Source organism: Muntiacus reevesi, chromosome 16 (genome assembly GCF_963930625.1).
Source record: "Muntiacus reevesi chromosome 16, mMunRee1.1, whole genome shotgun sequence".
NCBI classification, from domain to species: domain Eukaryota; kingdom Metazoa; phylum Chordata; class Mammalia; order Artiodactyla; family Cervidae; genus Muntiacus; species Muntiacus reevesi.
This window is the reverse complement of record NC_089264.1, coordinates 61822179-61840490: the sequence shown is the minus strand read 5'-3', so window position 1 is coordinate 61840490 and position 18312 is coordinate 61822179. Positions and strand designations below refer to the sequence as shown.

Sequence of the window (18312 nt, the reverse complement as noted above, 5' to 3'; positions counted from 1 at the left end):
AGTTACAGTGTTACTTTTTAAAACTGTCTAAAAGCTTTTGAATGTTGGAGAGTTGTTTTCCGACATATAGAGCATGATTTCCTTTTGATAAACTATCAGAATGTAGGTAATATGTATTTGTATCATGGACAGAAGAGTTTAGAAGGAGGGATTACCTTGTGGGGAAAACTGGAGTGAGGGCTCACACCTGGGCGCTGAATGAATTGGCCCTTACAGTGATCAGTGTCACACACTGGCTCTAAACCAGCCACCGAGTGTCTCTTTCTGGTGGTACTCCTCCCAGAAACGGTGACCTAGCCGAATGTCAAAATAATTATCTACTCTGGAGTTAACTTTTCGGACACAGTAACCCTGGTGGATAAGGAGTCTCCTATCCCTGTGGGTCATCTTTCAAGGTTGATTAGGGTCAGAGACGTGCCCTCAGACCACGGAATTGTTTTTCTCCTTGAAAAGAACCTATGTGAAAAGAAGCAAGAAAAATCTTTGGTTTTATTTAGTTAACACTCTAAATACCCGAGTGGACGTGCCCTTATGATTATGGGCAATTTAAATACATCATTTCTGAGGCACAGGGAGCCCAGCCTTCCAGAATGGAGGGTTTCACTAACCAACCAGATGTCTCTCTGCTGTATAAAGTATAATTACGGCTTTTACAATGTAAAGGAAAGGGTGCCCCCAACAACAATGAAACTCTGCAAAACGAGTGTTTGCACGGAAAACGGGGGCTTTTTAGTAGGGCTCCTGTAAAAACTATTTCTGAGCAAGCTCCAACACAAACACCTTTTCCTTCCTAAGGAATCAATCCGTGGTTTATCTCCTGGGTAAAAATTTCAACCCCTATTCCATTCATTATGTTTGAAACAGAGCCAGAATTGCTTTCAACTGTTCGATTTCACAATGAGATGACAAAGGGTGAGTATGCGTGACTTATCTTTTCATAAAACCCAGCAATCAGAAAAGATAGTCATCCCTCTACTGTAATCAAGTGCCTGAAAATGGTGTAAGATTCTTCTTTTTAAAGTTTAGCAAAGCCACAAGTCCAGCTTTCAGGTACTTCACCCCATTTGAACACCACTGCTGCGGGAGGCAGAGGACAGAGAGAGGAGAGAAACAGAGAGGAAACGAGGCGTGGAAGGCAGGCGCGGAAGCCGTCAGGGGCCGGCGGGGTCACCCTTACCCGGTTCTCTCCGGGCGCGCATCACCGCCGGATGCTCACGGTCCCAGGATGCAGGAGAAAAGCCAGCACGGATGCGGCGAGGAGGCGGGTTATGCTTCTCCGCCAGCCGTGAGCACTAAGCACTTCCCAGCCGGCGCCGAGTCCGCTGCCCAAGCCGAGCCCGGCGCGGCCGAGCCGGCTGCCTCCCGCTCCCGGCGCCCGCTCCTCCGCTCCCGCCCCCCGCCCCCGGCGCCCGCCCGCTCCCCCGCTCCCGTCGGCGGGGAGCTGAGCGGCCGAGCTTCCGCGGACGCCCGCCGCCCCGCCTCTCGCTACGCCGGGCCGAGGCGGGGCCTGGCCGCCGAGGGTTTCCCGGCGCCAGCGGCGGGCCGGGGCTTCCTGTCGGCCCGAAGCCGGGTCTCCCAGGAGCCCAGAACCTGCCTGCCTAGGGCATCGGTTCAGTCTTGCAGCGCTGAAATCCTGTCTTAACAGATCATTCACTTACCCAAACTTGAAACTCCTGGGAATTATTTTTGGGGGTAAAAGGGTCAAATCTAAATACTTAATATTGACGTTAACTAGAAAAGAGATTGAGGGGAAAAAAAAATCTGATGTGGTCTTTTTTCTCACTCCATGACCTTCTATCCCCTTCTTCACCCAGAATGATGTGGCTCTGTGCTGCCATGGTCTGCTAGCTTAAAAACTCACAGCTTAAAAAAAGATATTTTACTTCTAAGCAAATTCCCACAACCCATCTACTGTCTCAACCCTTCTCACCCGCGAAGAGCCTTGAGGAAGGGAAAGGGCAGGCACGGAAGGCAGAACCAACAGGGGCGATAACTCATCACTGGCTGCCAGCTGTTTTATCCCACCAAGATAAAGGGGGCAAATCTCTCCGCAACTCTCCCATTTGCTCAAATGTTTAAATATGTGTCAAGAGTGAAGAAAACTAGACGATAGCAGGAACGTTTCGCTAACAGTGAAGAGCCCATCAAGGCCAGACCCATGGAGCTAGGAGACTTGCAAGCTCAAGCTGCAGAGGCCAAACAAGTTCCTGCACCTACAGAGTAGGCGCCTCTCCCGGACAAGGAGAAACAAGTTCTGGGTGTGGCTTCCTGCGACGGCCAATTCAGGAAACTCTTTCTTGCAGGCAAGTTTTGTCAGTTCTGGGATAAGCCTAGCCTAGTAGAGCAGTGTCAACCTCGTGGTCTCTGAAATTCCTGGCCCTTTTTACGGTCATTAGACTCTCTAAGTGATATTAAAGATGAAGCAACTTTCCCGTCTGATAGCCAGACTTCCTGGGGAGACAAAGTTTAAGATGGGCTTCCCATAATTTCCCCTCAGCACTGATGCTGAAATAATCTCAGCGGAGGGCTTTCTTGAGAGGATGCAGACCAGGACAATTCAGGCCGGGAGCTGGTATTTGCAGCCAGTCTGGATTGCTTAAATCAGGTTCTAACAAGTTACACACCAGAGTCAGCAGAGGAGCTTAATGCCAAGGCCCCACCCAAGCCAATTAAACCTGAGTCTCTGGGGATGTACTTCAAGCAATCTCTTTTATTTGTTTAAAGCTCTCCATGTGATTCTAATCTGCAGCAGAGGTTGAGAATCACCCGCTTCGATTTACATTATCTTAGATGAAAATCTACATTGCATTTAAGTTAACGAATGCAGTAGCAGGATAATGTAAAACACTTTGTAATACAATTTGGTCATATATATTTATATATTTAATTTAAGTGTATATTAAATACAAAATGTATAATAAATGTATATTAATGGAACTTAATATAAACATAAAATATGATGTTAAGACACAAAATTGTTTACTCAGAGGGAAAGAGTGAAGACTGAGGGGAAGTGGAAGAGGGAACAGAACCAGCTTTCTTTTTGTTTCTGTAACATCTGACTGACGGCAAGGGGCATGTGTCCCATTTGGTTTAAATTATTTAATTGAGTTTTAAAAATTAATACTTTAGTGAAATGGCTGAGGGAACTTAAGAGGTACAGACTTCTAGTTATGAAATGGATCACAGGGATGAAGCGCACAGTATGGGAATAAAGTCAGTAATAATGTAATATCTTTGCATGGTGATGAAGGTGGTCAAAAGGTACTACCTTCAATTATAAGATGACTGAGTCCTAGGGATGTAATGAACAACATGATTAATACATGTAACACGGCTGCATGGCTGCGTGTTACATGTATGAAAGTTGTTAAAAGCTAATCCTACCAGTTCTCATCACAAGAAAAAAGTATTTTTTCTTTTATTTTTCTACCCGTGTGAGACGATGGATGGTCACTAAACTTACTGCGGTAATCATTTCATGATGTGTGTAAGTCAAATCATGATGCTGCACACCTTAAATTTACACAGTTGCCATTGTGCTTCGTCCCTGTGTCTGCGCCTGACTCTTCTGAGACCCCGTGGACTGTAGCCCACCAGGCTCCTCTGTCTGGGGGACTTCCCAGGAGTGGCTTGCCATTTCCTTCTCCATAAACTTATACAACGCTGTATGTCAATTGTATCTCAGTAAAATTGGAAGAATAAATCAATACTTATGAATATATTTGCAAATAACCACTATTAATGTGAGTTCAGTTTGTTTTTTCCAAATGTTCCTCTAGTATCTGACATTTCTCATAGGGTTGCTTCCATTTTGTTAAAAAATTCCATAAAATCTTTGATTAAATACATTGGCTACTGAAATGTAAGTATTAATCTACACACCATTGCTAAACTTAAAATGTTTAGTTTCTTTTAATTTCAGAAGTATTTTCAAATTTTATGTGCCCATCTCCTCCTGACGTTTTAGGAGAACATATTCAAAATATTTAGTATGGATGTAAAAAAATTTCATCTTTTCCAACTGAAAAATTGTTTGTAATCGGTACTATGTCAATATCAACAAGTTTGTAACTAACTGCCATATGGAAATATGGCATAGTAGTCAAGAGCCTAGGTTTAACCTGACTTTAAATCTTAGCTCTGTTAATGTTAGATGTATATTCTTGGGTACCATCGCTAAGCTCCACAGGTGAAATGATTCCAATAATACCTACCTCAGTGTAAGACTATATCAAGTCATATAGCTGCAGTTGCTCATCACTGTGTAAAGCAAAAAGTAGGAACGTAATATGTGATAGTTGTCAATTCTCTGACTTCTACTTTCCCCTCTTAAACATACTCAAAGATTACCGTGGCAGCAGTGAACTGACTTAGACTTTATCAGAAAACACTTTTTTTTAACAAAACAGTAATCATGATTCTTCCCCTGACTGATGACACCTCTTATCCAGAAAGATGTGAAAGAGAAACATTCATCCTTTCAGACCACTACTGTAACATGTAACACATGAAACTATGTGATCTTTTTTGTTTCCCTCCAAATATTTTACATGTAACAGTGTTCCCTAAAGTGACACAGCTGATTTTTCACATTCATCAACCACTTCTTTGTATTACTTATCTCATTAACAAAGTATGACTCAAGCACAGATGAGAATTTCCCAAGACTGACTTTCCAAATTTTGGCCAAAAAAAAGAGTTCAATGCCTCAAGCAATAAGGGCTTATGCCTCATAGATTAACCCTGATTTTGGTAACATCATCACCAGATTTTTTTTCTCTCTTTTTTCCTTTCCTTAATATTTGCTGAGCACTAGTAAAAACAATTCTTTTAGGCACCGTTCTTAAGAGTTTACATCCACTCCCTCATTTAATCCTCATATTATCCCTATGAGTTCAGCGTTTATTTAGAGATAAGAATCTGAGGTACAGAGAGGTAAAGTGACTTCCCCAAGACAGAAAAGCTAGTAAGTGAAAGACTGGAGAACCCATATTCTATTGTGGACTATTCAGCATAGCATTTGGTGAATTAGGAAGGTGCGTATTAAATGATTTGGGGGGGCAGGGAGAGGTAAAAACCATGCTATAACTGCCTTGATGAGAGTAGAAATTCTATATTTTTAAGAAACAACAAGTATATATACATCATTATTACTGATGATAAACTTATGCCTTAATTTTATATTTGTGCATTTGTTAAAAAGAGGAATTAAATTTCCTTCCTTTTACATGGGCTTCCCTGGTGGCTCAGATGGTAAAGAATCTCCCTATAATGCAGGAGACCCTGGTTCAATCCCTGGGTGGGGAAGGTCCTCTGGAGAGGGGAATGGCAACTCACTCCAGTATTCTTGCCTGGAGAATCGCATGGACAGAGGCGCCTGGCGGGTTACAGCCCATGGGGTCGCAAAGAGTCAGGCTCCACTGAGCGACTGACACTCTCACTTTCCCTTTTCATCAGCTGAATCACTTTGTTCCACAGAAGAACATTGGCTTTTCATCTTATAAAAAGCCTTGAAATGCACTGATCATACAGAATATCAACAAGGGAACCCCCATAGTGGCAGAGATTCAAGCTGGTCTCAGACTTCTAGATATGTCCATTAACTCCTTCTGGAACCCGTTTGTAATGTGATGAGTGCCTGATAGGATGGTAGTAGAATTCTTCACATGGATTGATGGCCTTTTACTTTAAGAAAGATAATTTGGGCTTTCCCAGTGGCTCGGTGGTAAAGAATTTACCTGCAATGTGGGAGAAAGAAAATTCCTCAGTTCCTTACTTAGACAAAGGCTGGCTCCAGAGCTTTATTCTGAATTTAGATGTAATTGAGATAAAGAAGTACATACACATTTCTCTAAATATGATGTATCTCCCCCACTGGCCAGACCAGGTAGGAGCGTGAGGGCTTTGGAAAGATAAGAGGATAAGCAGTAACTCCACCCAGAGAGAAAGAAGACAGGATCTGGTCTCTAAGGAACGGCATATACTCTTGAGTCAGATGTGTAAGAAGGCCAATGACAAATTCCATGAGCAGCTATGACTGACGAACTTTAAGGAAGTGATATCTAAAACCCACTAGTAAGCTGTTTCCTTTGCTGTGGTGCTATATACCTTACAAATCAGAGCTCCCCAGACAATAGGCTATGGTTGTACTGCAAGGTAATCTCTCAGCCTCTGAGCCGCTCCATGGGACCTATAGGGTCTAGAACTCATCATGGACTAGGAACCCAAGGAGCCGATGAAAGGGTAACCTGATTTCAAGGTTCAGAAAACACAGCAGCTGGCCTAAGGGAATGTTAGGTCATGCTGGTGAGGAGGGGAAGGAAGCACAGCCCTGTTCCCAGTTCTTTCTTTTGATATCTCTCTCCATTTTCAGATGTGGAGGCCCATTGTCGCTTAAGACGTCAGTCAGTTCTGTCCATCATTCATGTTCAACTCTTTATGACCCCATGGACTGCAGCACACCAGGCTTCCCTGTCCATCACTAACTTCCAGAGCTTGCTCAAAATCATGTCGATTGAGTCAGTAATGCCATCCAACCATCTCATCTTCTGTCGTCCCCTTCTCCTCCTGCCTTCAATCTTTCCCAGTATCAGGGTCTCTTTCAGTGAGTCAGCTCTTCTCATCAGGTGGCCAAAGTATTAGAGTTTCAGCTTCAGCATCTGTCCTTCAAATGAATATTCAGGACTGATTTCCTCTGGGATTGACTGGTTTGATCTCCTTGCAATACAAGAGACTCTAAAGAGTCTTCTTCAACACCACACTTCAAAAGCATCAATTCTTCGGCACTCAGCTTTCTTTATGGTCCAACTCTCACATTCACACATGACTATTGGAAAATCCATAGCTTTGACTACACGGACCTTTGTTGGCAAAGTAACGTCTCTGCTTTTTAGGTTCTGCTTGTCTAGGTTAGTCATAACTTTTCTTCCAAGGCACAAGCGTCTTTTAATTTCATGGCTGCAGTCACCATCTGAAGTGATTTTGGAGCCCAAGAAAATAATGTCTGCCACTGTTTCCATTGTTTCCCCATATATTTGCCATGAAGTGATGGGACTGAATGCCATGATCTTAGTTTTCTGAATGTTGAGTTTTAAGCCAGCTTTTTCACTCTCCTCTTTCACTTTCATCAAGAGGCTCTTTAGTTCTTCTTCACTTTCTGCCATAAGGGTGGTGTCAACCATGTTGCCTTTTTGCATTTCTTTTTCTTGGGGATGGTCTTGATCACTGCCTTCTATATGATGTCAGGAACCTCCATCCATAGTTCTTCAGGCACTCTGTCTATCAGATCTAATCCCTTGAACCTATTTGTCACTTCCACTGTATAATTGTAAGGAATTTGATTTAGGTCATACCTGAATGGTTTAGTGGTTTTCCCTACTTTCTTCCATTTCAGTCTGAATTTGGCAATAAGGAGTTCATGATCTGAGCCACAGTCAGCTCCCAGTCTTGTTTTTGCTGACTGTATAGAACTTCTCCATCTTTGACTGCAAAGAATATAATCAGTCTGATTTCAGTGTTGACCATCTGCTAATACCATTTATAGAGTCTTCTCTTGTGCTGTTGGAAGAGGGTGTTTGCTAACCAATATATTCTCCTGACAAAACTCTGTTAGCCTTTACCCTGCTTCATTCTGCACTCCAAGGCCCAATTTGCCTGTTATTCCAGGTATCTCTTGCCTTCCTACTTTTGCATTCCAGTCCCCTATGATGAAAAGACATCTTTTTTTGGTGTTATTTCTTAAAGGTCTTATAGGTCTCATAGAACCATTCTATTTCAGCTTCTTCGGCATTACTGGTTAGGGCATGGACTTGGATTACTCTGATGTTAAACGGTTTGCCTTGGAAATGAATAGAGATAATTCTGTCATTTTTGAGATTGCACCGAAGTACTGCATTTTGGACTCTTTTGTTGACTATGAGGGCAACTCCACCTCTTCTAAGGGATTCTTGCCCACAGTAGTAGATGTAATGGTCATCTGAATTCCATTCACCCACTCCAATCCATTTTAGTTCACTGATTCCTAAAATGTCGATGTTTACTCTTGCCATCTCCTGTTTGATCACTTCTAATTTACCTTGATCCATGGACCTAACATTCCAGGTTCCTATGATATACTGCTCTTTACAGCCTCAGACTTCACTTCCATCGCCAGTCACATTCATAACTGGACACTGTTTTCACTTCAGCTCCATCCCTTCATTCTTTCTGGAGTTATTTCTCCACTGATCTCCAGTAGCATATTGGGCACCTGCTGACCTGGGGAGTTCATCTTTCAGTATCCTATCTTTTTGCCTTTTCATACTGTTCATGGGGTTCTCAAGGCAAGAATACTGAAGTGGTTTGTCACTCCCTTCTCCAGTGGACCACATTTTGTCAGAATTCTCCACCATGACCCATCTGTTTTGGGTGGCCCCACACGGCATAGCTCATAGTTTCATTGAGTTAGACAAGGTATGGCCCATGTGGTCCTTAAGATGTATGTTCTGCAAATTAGAGCTTGACATGAAAAACTGAACTGGATGCAAAATCCATTCACATTATCACAAAGAATTTCAATATTATATTATCCAGTGAAATACAAGGTTGATCCATATGCAACTGCCAATATTCAACCAGTTTTACATCCTAAAATAGCAATTTCATATGGTTAGACTAATTAAAGGAAGAACTATCAGTGCCTTGAAATATAATTTCCACTCTTACAAATTCTGATATGGTTTTAAAAATAGTTTCTCACTGATGGCAATTATCAAGAATTTGAAGAAATTGTGCATTTATCCAAAATTATATGTAACCATTTCAAACAGAAAACCTTTCGTAAAAATGCTCATAGAAAGAGACCAGACATAACAGGCCACATATTGTATGATTCTGTTTTTATGAAATGCCAAGAATAGGTAAATCCGCAGAGGCAGAAAGTAGAATAGTAGTTGCCAGGGCCTGGGAAGAGAGGAGAATAGGCAGCGACTGCCAATGACTACAAGGGTTCTAACTGGGGTGAAAAAATGATCTGAAAATAGACAGTGATAGTGATTGTATGAGTCTACTAAAAATACTTAAAAGGGATATTTACATTAAACAAGTGAATTTTATATTACCTGAATTATATCCCAACTAAAAACAAATCTACAAGGAAAAAAAGGTTCAACTCAAGCAAGAGATACTCAATAAAAATTTTAAATGTTTCATAAAAATTTGACATAAAGTCAAAGTCTTAAAAATCTTCCCCAATACTTGGAGTTTTAAAAACTTTTATGATTCTGTTATAGTTTAAAATGCAATGGAAGTTCATACCAAGCCCCATGTAGATCAAATTATTTTATCTCATTAGGCTGTACAAGTATTATTTTCTGTGACGCAACATATGAAAAGTGACAAAAATCTGTACTGTATTATCCTCCAATCTTTATTAAAAAAAAAAATGTCTGTTATGTTCACTGGCTTATTTTAATAGACTTAGGGGAATTGAAGAGGAATGTCTATGCCTGAGAGGAGGTGACCAGAGAAAAGATGGTAAACACGAGGCAATGTCACCAGCTGGGATTGCCTATTATATAGTTGTAAATTTTTACTTTGCTTTCTATCTCTCATTTATATACTTTAGTAAGTTAATAAATACTTAAATCTTTAATTATCTTTAAGACTTCCCTCATAGCTCAGTCAGTAAAGAATATGCCTGCATATTTGAATTCGGGTTCAATTCCTGGGTTGGGAAGATCCCCTGGAGGAGGAAATGGCAACCTACTCCAGTATTCTTGCCTGGAAAATCCCATGGACAAAAAAGCCTAGCAGGCTGCAGTCCATGCGTTTGCAAGAGTCGGACATGACTTAGCAACTAAACCTATTATCTTTACTGAATCTTGTAAAATACACCAAAATTTAAAAATGATTTCAAAGTTCAAAGAGAAGTTTGTGGAAGTGTCACCCTTGTATGCCTGAGTTTCCATCATCCTGTCAATTTTGGAGGTGGAAAGATCTAAGTTCTAGAACTCTGAAAATCAGCCTCTGTAACCACAGACTCATATATCCTGCTCCCTATTAACCTTTTGAGAACCTCACTTGCTTCCCAGCCTAGACATTCATCAGGCAGTTCAACGACACATTCAAAGCACAAGTATTGTGAGGACAAATGTAGATTTCAGACATCTTGAGTTTTTTTTAAGTTAGATGCTCAGAAATGAAACAGAGGGCCAGATATATTTGTATACCTCAATACCAGAATTTTTAAAAATGAGGTACAGCAAGGTAATCCCTCTTTTAGCAGGAGAGAAAGATGACCAAATTCAGCCATACCCCTTGCTTTCTTGGCAAGGCTGAGGCTTTGTGAGGTTAACAGGGATTCCCTGTTCTTCAAACTCAAGCTCTTACACTTACCACTGGGAGATGGGCACTTTGCAAATGGAAAAATGGACTTCAATTCCATGTTGGAGACCTCCTTCTTTTACACAATTCTGTGTTGGAGTCTATCACCCTGGAAGAGCTCTTCTTTTACACTGCCAGAGACTGAGCCACAATCCAGGGGGATGTCTGAACCTCATAATTCTTATCTGATCACTTCTGGTTTAGAATATTCCCTCTCTGGGAGCCTAGCACTAACTTTTCCAGCTAGCAAAAAGTGTGCAGGGGCTTTGTATACTTACTCAATACTTACCAACAACTTACTATGTGGCTGGCTAGGTGCTAAGGACCCAAGAGTAAAAAAGTCTTTGATGTCATTGACTTTGTAGCCTCACCAAAAACAAGAGCAATTGTCAGCCAGTTGTAATGTATTATGAAAACTGCTATGATGGGAAAAGTTTATGTGCTAGATATGGGCAGGTAAGACTTCCTGGAGCAAATGATACCTAACCTGGTATCTGCAGGATGCAAAGAAATCAGCCAAACAAAAGGAGAAATAAGAGGAGTGTTTCAGATAGAGGACACATTCAGGAAGTTAAATGATTATCATATTTAGGACTTAGACTTATCTTCATGTGATCAGCATGGAGATTTTTACAGGTATTGGTGACTTTGGTCTGACAAAGTTGGTCATCTCCATGATGGTTTCACAGGTTTGGCTCCATATCGCAAGGACTTCCTACAGGATCACAGTCAGCTCCTGGTTCCACTACCCCTCTTCTTTGCCACAAATCTACCTTGTCAGTCCTCCACCCTGGGGAGACTCTACCAGCTGCTTTTCCCTGTATGATTCTGGGTTGTGTTGCAAGAGAATGTGATGAAAATAAGCCAAATGGCTCCTCTGAAAACTTCAGCTAACGCAATAGAATCCACACTCTTTTGGTTTGGCTTTTATCTTCAAACAATTCCGTATTACATTCTGAGCCAAGCCTCCTCTTCTAACAAGTATTTACTGAGCAGCATCAAGTGCCAGGCACAAGTCTAAACCCAGTCTCACCACCTTCATTCATGACGGGCAATTGTGCAACATCCTGAAACGGATCCGAGACACCTTGGTGTGTGAATCTTGCTGATTCCTAGATTTCAATGTAAGGCATCCTTCCTTATTTAGAAAAAGAAGTTGACTATCTCTGGCTGTCAGCTCTTGGCCAGGGATTTATGTTATCAGCTATTATTTCTCCTTCAATCACTACTTTTTCCTCTGGATTATTCCTATCAGCCTACAAATATTTAATTTAGAGGTGGAATATATATGTTCTCTATATTGAGGGGAAGGAGGAAGAGGAGAAAAAAGGAAAAAAAAGCAAGAGGAAAAGAAGGCAGGAAGTTTATTAAAAGAAGAGAGAAAAAAATCTTTCACTTAATTCTGTTATTCCTTCAGAACAAACTATGATTTTTATCTCTTTTTAAAATCTCTTTATTACCTTACCAATGTTCACTGGAACATGCCTCAAAGACTCCCTAACTTCTTAAGCCCTTGTGGTCTGGTTTCTTTTTTCTCCCCTGAAACTTATCAAAGGTCACAATTCCAATTGTCCGATTCACTGTCTTTCTCAGAGTCTCCCTTGTCAGAACTCACTGATAACCATTCCACATTACAGGAGCTCCTCCCCCAAGGAGTTTCTGGTGTTCTTTCTGGCTTTAAAGAAAAAAATTTACACTTGTTTGGCTCATCTTCTTTTACCCTATATATAAATGATATTTCTGGGCTTCCTGTTGGCTCAGTGGTAAAGAATCCACCTGCCAATGCAGAAGACATGAGTTTGATCCCTGGGTTGGGAAGATCCCCTGGAGAAGGGAATGGCAACCCACTCCAGTGTTCTTGCCTGGGAAGTCCCATGGACAGAAGAGCCTGGCGGGGTACAGTCCATGGGAGTCACAAAGAGTCGTGCAGGACTTAGAAACTAAACGACGACAAAAACAAAGTGATATTTCTAAAGACTACCTGGTAATCTCGTTCGTTTTCATGAATTGAGTTTTGGTCTCTAGGCTTAGGACTTCCGAACTTCTTTTGCCCCCTACTGAGCTTTATATGTTCATTTCCAGTTGTCAGCGCGCCACTTCTTCCTGCTGGCAAAGTCATCCTGGTCCCTCCAAGGCTGTATTCCCTTCCTTCTACCCTGCTGCCTTTGTTTCTCCTTCCCGTATCTTTATCAGGCTCTGAGATGCTCACAGCTGGGCTTCACTCATGTCAAGGCAGCTCTGGCAACTAGTGGGGCAGCGCACTAGAAGCTGATTAGCAAGGGACCCTGGAACCTCTTGGGACTAATCATTAGAAAAGAAAATTCCACGCCCACTTGATTGGCCTAGGAAAAAATAAAATAAAATAAAATAAACCCTTGTAAGGGCTGGATAATTCCAAGTAGAGCATGATGTTTTTCATTAAGGGTCATCTTCTACCCTCACCCTTTAAATACGACCACAGAACTTTAACACCAGTTTGCAAGGTGCTAATAGAATAAGTGTTTGTAACGGAGGTATGATTCAAGTGTTATGGGAGTGTAAATGATAGGGAACTAGCAAAAAGTTTATATGGGATGTCATCTGAATGGATCTCATGAGTTGGAATGCCTCCTCTGACAAAATACAAAGCAAATAAGAGGAAAAACACAAAGACAATGGCATACACGGCACATTCGTGGTGTTTTTTTTTTTTTTTTTTTTTTAAAGTTTATGTGGCCAGTGGAGAAGGGGAGGAAGAGAATTAGGACTGTACCGTGAAGGTTGCAAGAAGAGTGAGTGATGTGGTCACACCTGTGTTATAATAAGCTGATCTAAAAGTGATGGGCAGGAGAGATACTGCAGAGTGAGAGATGAAATGGAGGCCTGAAACAAGGAAGTGGTGTGGAAAGGAAGTGGTGCATTCAAGTCTTTCTTGTTAGGAGAAAAATGAGAAGGAGCAGAGCTCCAGCTGACAACTGAGGTTGTGTGGCCTGCACGAATGATACTGCTCTGAGAAACGGGGTCATTCCGCGGCTCCTGAGCCCTTGGGAAGAACCCCGACCTGGGCAGGCTGGCAAGCAGAATCCTGGCTGCTGAATTTCTGGTCTGACAGATAACATGCAACTTAAGTGGTGATTAAAAGGTGACATTATCATCAGGAAGAAAACATGGTTCCAAGGGATACACGCACTCCTATGTTCATTGCAGAAACGTCATAGCCAAGACCTGGAAGCAACCTAAATGTCCATCAACAGATGAATGGATAAAGAAGATGTGGTCCATACCTAAAATGGAGTATTAGCCATTAAAAGAATGAAATTGTGCCCTTTACAGCAACATGGATGGGCCTGGAGATTAATAAGGCAGACAGAAAGACAAGCATCATATGATATTGCTTATATGCAGAATCTGTTAAGAAACATGATACAAATGAGCCTATTTGCAAAGCAGAAACAGACTCACAGACTTAGAGAACTAACTTGGTTATGGTGAGGGGGGAGGAAGTTGGGGCGAGGGATAGATTGGGAGTTTTGGATTGATATGTATACACTGTTATATTTGTTATATTTAAAATACATAACCAACAGGGTCCTACTGCATAGAACTGGGAACTCTGCCCAACACTCTGCAATAACCTGAATGGGAAAGAATTTGAAAAAGAGTATCTACTTGTATATGTGTAACTGAATCACTTTGCTAGGCACCTGAAACTAACACAATATTGTTAAACAGTGCAAGTTTCCATGCTGAATCTCGTGACATTCCCGGCGTCTACTGGATAACTAGCAAATTCCTTCCTTGAGTGATTTTGCTGGTCAAGAATCTCCATTACTGGCGCTTCCCTGGTGGGCCAGGGGTTAAGAATCTGCCTTTCAATGCGTGGGACACCGGTTGGGTCCCTGGTCCAGGAAGCTTCCACAAGCCACGGGGCAGCGAAGTCTGTGCGCCACAACTACCGAGCCTGCGTTCCAGAGCCCGCAAACCACCCCTGCCGGTCTCAGCGCCGCAGCTACTGAACCCTCTGTGCCCTGCAGCGCGAACTCTGCAGCAGGAAAGCCACTGCAACGAGAAGCCCTCGGACCACAACCAGGGAGCAGCCCCCACTCGCCACAACTAGAGCAAAGTCCACGCAGCAACAAGGCCTGGCGCGGCCAAAAATTAAATACAGTAAAAAAAAATTTCCATTACTGAGCAAAATTACAACAGAAAGTCAATAAAACTGGGGCGGTGGGGTGGGGGGGACACACAGTGGACTTCAAAGGTGTTGAGGATGTTTTATTGTTTCTTAAACTCATGGTGCTGTATTAGGATTCCTGGCAGAAACAGAGCCAATACATTGGATATAAATACATAATGAGAGAAAGAGAGAGATTGAAAGATTTTTAGGAGTTGCTCACGTGATTGTGGAGGCTGTTAAATCCCAAATCTGCAAGGTAGGTTGGCAGGCCAGAGATCCAGGGAAGAGTTGATGTTGGGGTTTGAGTCCAAAGGTAGTCTGCTTCCAGAATTCTTTTATGGGAGACCAGTGTTTTTCTTTTAAGGCTTTCAATTGATTGAATGAGGCTCACCCACATTATGGAGGTTAATTTGCTTCATTCAAAGTGAGGTGATTTCAAGTTAATCAAATCTAAAAAATAATCTTGGAAGAAACACCTAGAATTAAGTTTGACCTAGCATCTGGGTATTGTGGCCTGGCCATGCTGACACATAAAATTTACCATAACAGGTGGGTATACGGGTCTTCCTTTTATTACTGCTTTTAAACTGTAAATATACATTAAAAAGTAAAACAAAATCAGTATCTTTCTTCCTCTTGGACACTGAGATTACAGTTTGGAACAGAAGATCTTAAGGTTGGCCAAGACAGCTGTGAGAGCCCTGTGGGCCAACAGTAAGAAAACAGACTTCAAAGATATGCAAATCAAGGACCCTGTGGAGTGCAAGGGGGTCAGATACGTAAACAAGCAGTACCCAGACGGAAGGGCACCGACAGGCAGGCCTGCTCTCTTCTCACCTGCTGGACCTGGCCCCTCATTTTACCTCTAACTGATTCCAAAGGTTGTTAATGAGCTACCAGTGGGAGGTTCAGGGCATCTGCTGAAGTATCAGTGGAAGGGAAGGGAAGAATCTAAACAATATCCTAACAATTGCCTTTGTAGGTAGAACTGAGAGGCAGAAAGAAGGCTGGCTAGACAAAGGCACCCCACTCCAGTCCTCTTGCCTGGAAAATCCCATGGACGGAGGAGCCTGGTGGGCTGCAGTCCATGGGGTCGCTAAGAGTCGGACACGACTGAGCGACTTCACTTTCACTTTCATGCACTGGAGAAGGAAATGGCACCCCACTCCTGTGTTCTTGCCTGGAGAATTCCAGGGACGGGGAGCCTGGTGGGCTGCCGTCTATGGGGTCACACAGAGTCGGACACGACTGAAGCGACTTAGCTAGCTAGCTAGACCATCAAGGGGCTCACTCCCTTGCTGGGCCTGAGACAGCTTCTGTTGACACAAGCTGGGGGCACTGATGACTCCTCTGAAAATGGTTACTGCTTAAGTCCACCCAGGGTATAGTGTTTCACGTCAGACTAATTTGAACCATCTGTCATCAAGGAGACACATACTGAACCCACAGTGAGTACAGAGAAAGATAAATATTTATTTCTTTATCAAAACAATGTTTCTTAAAAATTGTGTTTGTTGAATTTCTGTATGTCAAATTTTATTTCAAATACCCTAGAGAGGTTCATTACTAGAGGAGCCTGGTAATGAATCCCATTACAATATCGGATTTTTAAACACTAATGATGTCAGTGAGCCTTTCAGGCCTGCTGGGTTCTGAGCGATCACTCACACGGCCCCTCAATATGTTCTCTGGTGATTTAGTCAGTAAGTTGTGTCTGACTCTTGGCAACACTGTGGACTGCAGCCCGCCAGGATCCCCATTTCCTCCTCCAGGGGGATCTTCCCCACCAGGGATCGAACCCGAGTATCATACCCACATCTCCCGCATTGCAGGTGGATTCTTTACCACTGAGCCACCAGGAGAGCTGTGATAGGTTATTACTGTTTGCATAAAATCCATTTGCTGTCATAGGTATAAGGTTTTTATAAGAATTCTTAAAAATGTTGTATAATGTACACAATTCCATTAAATGAGCTTTTATAGATGCTAAGACAGAGGGTTTCTATTACGACCCTTTTTTCTCTCTCAATTGACATAATTTAATCTATGCTAAAATTTTAAAATTGAATTTTAAAATGATCTTTCTTTGCCTAAAATAGATTAAAGTGAATTTAACAAAAATGAATTTATTAAAGTGTCTGTGTTTTATCCATAAACTTTTAAAACTTACTATCTATGGCATACACTACAATTACTCCTCATCATTCTCCCTACATTCCAGCATGTCAAGCAGATAACTGCTTTACCATCAAAGACAGTGAAGACACGATCAGCCTTACTGAGCTGTGTGCAGCTGACGTTGGTGTTACAGTTTGAGTCTGTACTGGGCTGGACCCCTGGGTGATTGAACTTCTTAGGGCCTCCGTTCCCTCTTTTGTGAAGGTAAGCTGCATTAGACGCCTTCCAAGGTTGGTTTGGCTTCTAACACTATAATCATCTGAGTTCTTGTTTCCTCTTACTCTGCTCTATAATTTAGCCACAAAGCCAACAGAAGTTTTAGCTTAGAAAATTATCTGCTTAACTTTGGACCTAAATATTCCTAATACTCTATATAGAAATTTCTTTATTTTTAGTATCAAATTTTGATTTAAAAATGACTAATTTTTGGATATAGACTGACATGGGATTTTATTATCTGCCTTTTTGGTTCATATAATTCCTTGCAGCCAAATTGCTGTGTTCATTCATTTCTGCCTGTGGATAGTCAATCCATCTTTCAAATTCTGCTTATTCCATTACCAGGATGTCTCTGGTCATCTTGATAGTGAATTTCCCTTCTTCTGAGCTCTTGGCTTAGATCTGTCATGTAAACTCTGTTTTCATTTTGGTTTTCTTTTTGTAAAATTTAAGTGATCTAGAAAAATACAAAGGTTGTAGAACAAATTTACCTATCCTACCTTTCAGAATGAATTACAATTACCATTTTGGATTATGTGTTTCCAATCTCGGTTCTTTTCATAGTGATCACTAAAGTCCTTTTAAACATTACTTGAAGTCTAATTTTCCAGAAGCTACATGTATATGTTACATAACCTTCCAAATCCATATATATATATATATGCTGCTATTTTTTGTACTTTACTGTAAATGATGTTTATGTGGTATATAAACAAGTTCCACATCCTTTTTTTTTCAACTGAACATTATATTTTTAAAATCTACATTTATTCTCACTGATGTAATAAATAAGTTCATTTTTTTAAGTACATACAGCATTCTCTTGTATGACTATACATTATTTAATGTATAATTCCTCTGTTGATGAAATGCCCTTTATATTGTGGTAATTAGTTCATTGAAACAAAACAAAACAAAAACTCTCCTACTGCAATTCCTTGAGTTTTAAAAATATGCTGAATAATCTATTTTTCCCAGGAAGAAAAACAGAAGTAGTGTTTTCCTTAACTAAATTTGCTGTTGGTTGTTGCTGAGTTGCTAGTCTGGCCTGACTCTTTTGTGACCCCATGGATTGTAGCCTGCCAGGCTCCTCTGTCCATGGGATTTCCCAGACAGACAGACTGCAGTGAGGTGCCTTTTCCTTTTCCAGGGGATCTTCCCGATCCAGGGATCACACCCAGGCTTCCTGCATTGGCAGACAGATTCTTTACCACTGAGCCACCAGCGAACCCCTAACTAAATCCAGCTTGAACTAAAATGAGAAAATATCTTTAAGTGCAAATAAGAATAGTAAATTGGCTTAAAAGATTATACACCTGAAGACACACAACTGGGTTTGAGGAGTGCTGAGTTAAGCTGATTAAAGGTTAAAATCTGATGTTCTCAGGCAGAAG

General features: G+C 41.5%; 1 protein-coding gene across 3 annotated transcripts in view; it reads right to left on the bottom strand.

Moving 5' to 3' along the window:
• ATP10D (ATPase phospholipid transporting 10D (putative)) overlaps positions 1–1385 on the bottom strand; it is a 122613-nt gene extending 121228 nt beyond the window's left edge. For all 3 annotated transcript variants that reach the window (XM_065907207.1, XM_065907209.1, XM_065907208.1), the window contains exon 1: positions 1178–1385. The gene's annotated coding sequence lies outside the window, so the exon portion shown is untranslated. The remainder of the gene's footprint in view (positions 1–1177) is intronic.
• Positions 1386–18312: the final 16927 nt, after the last annotated feature.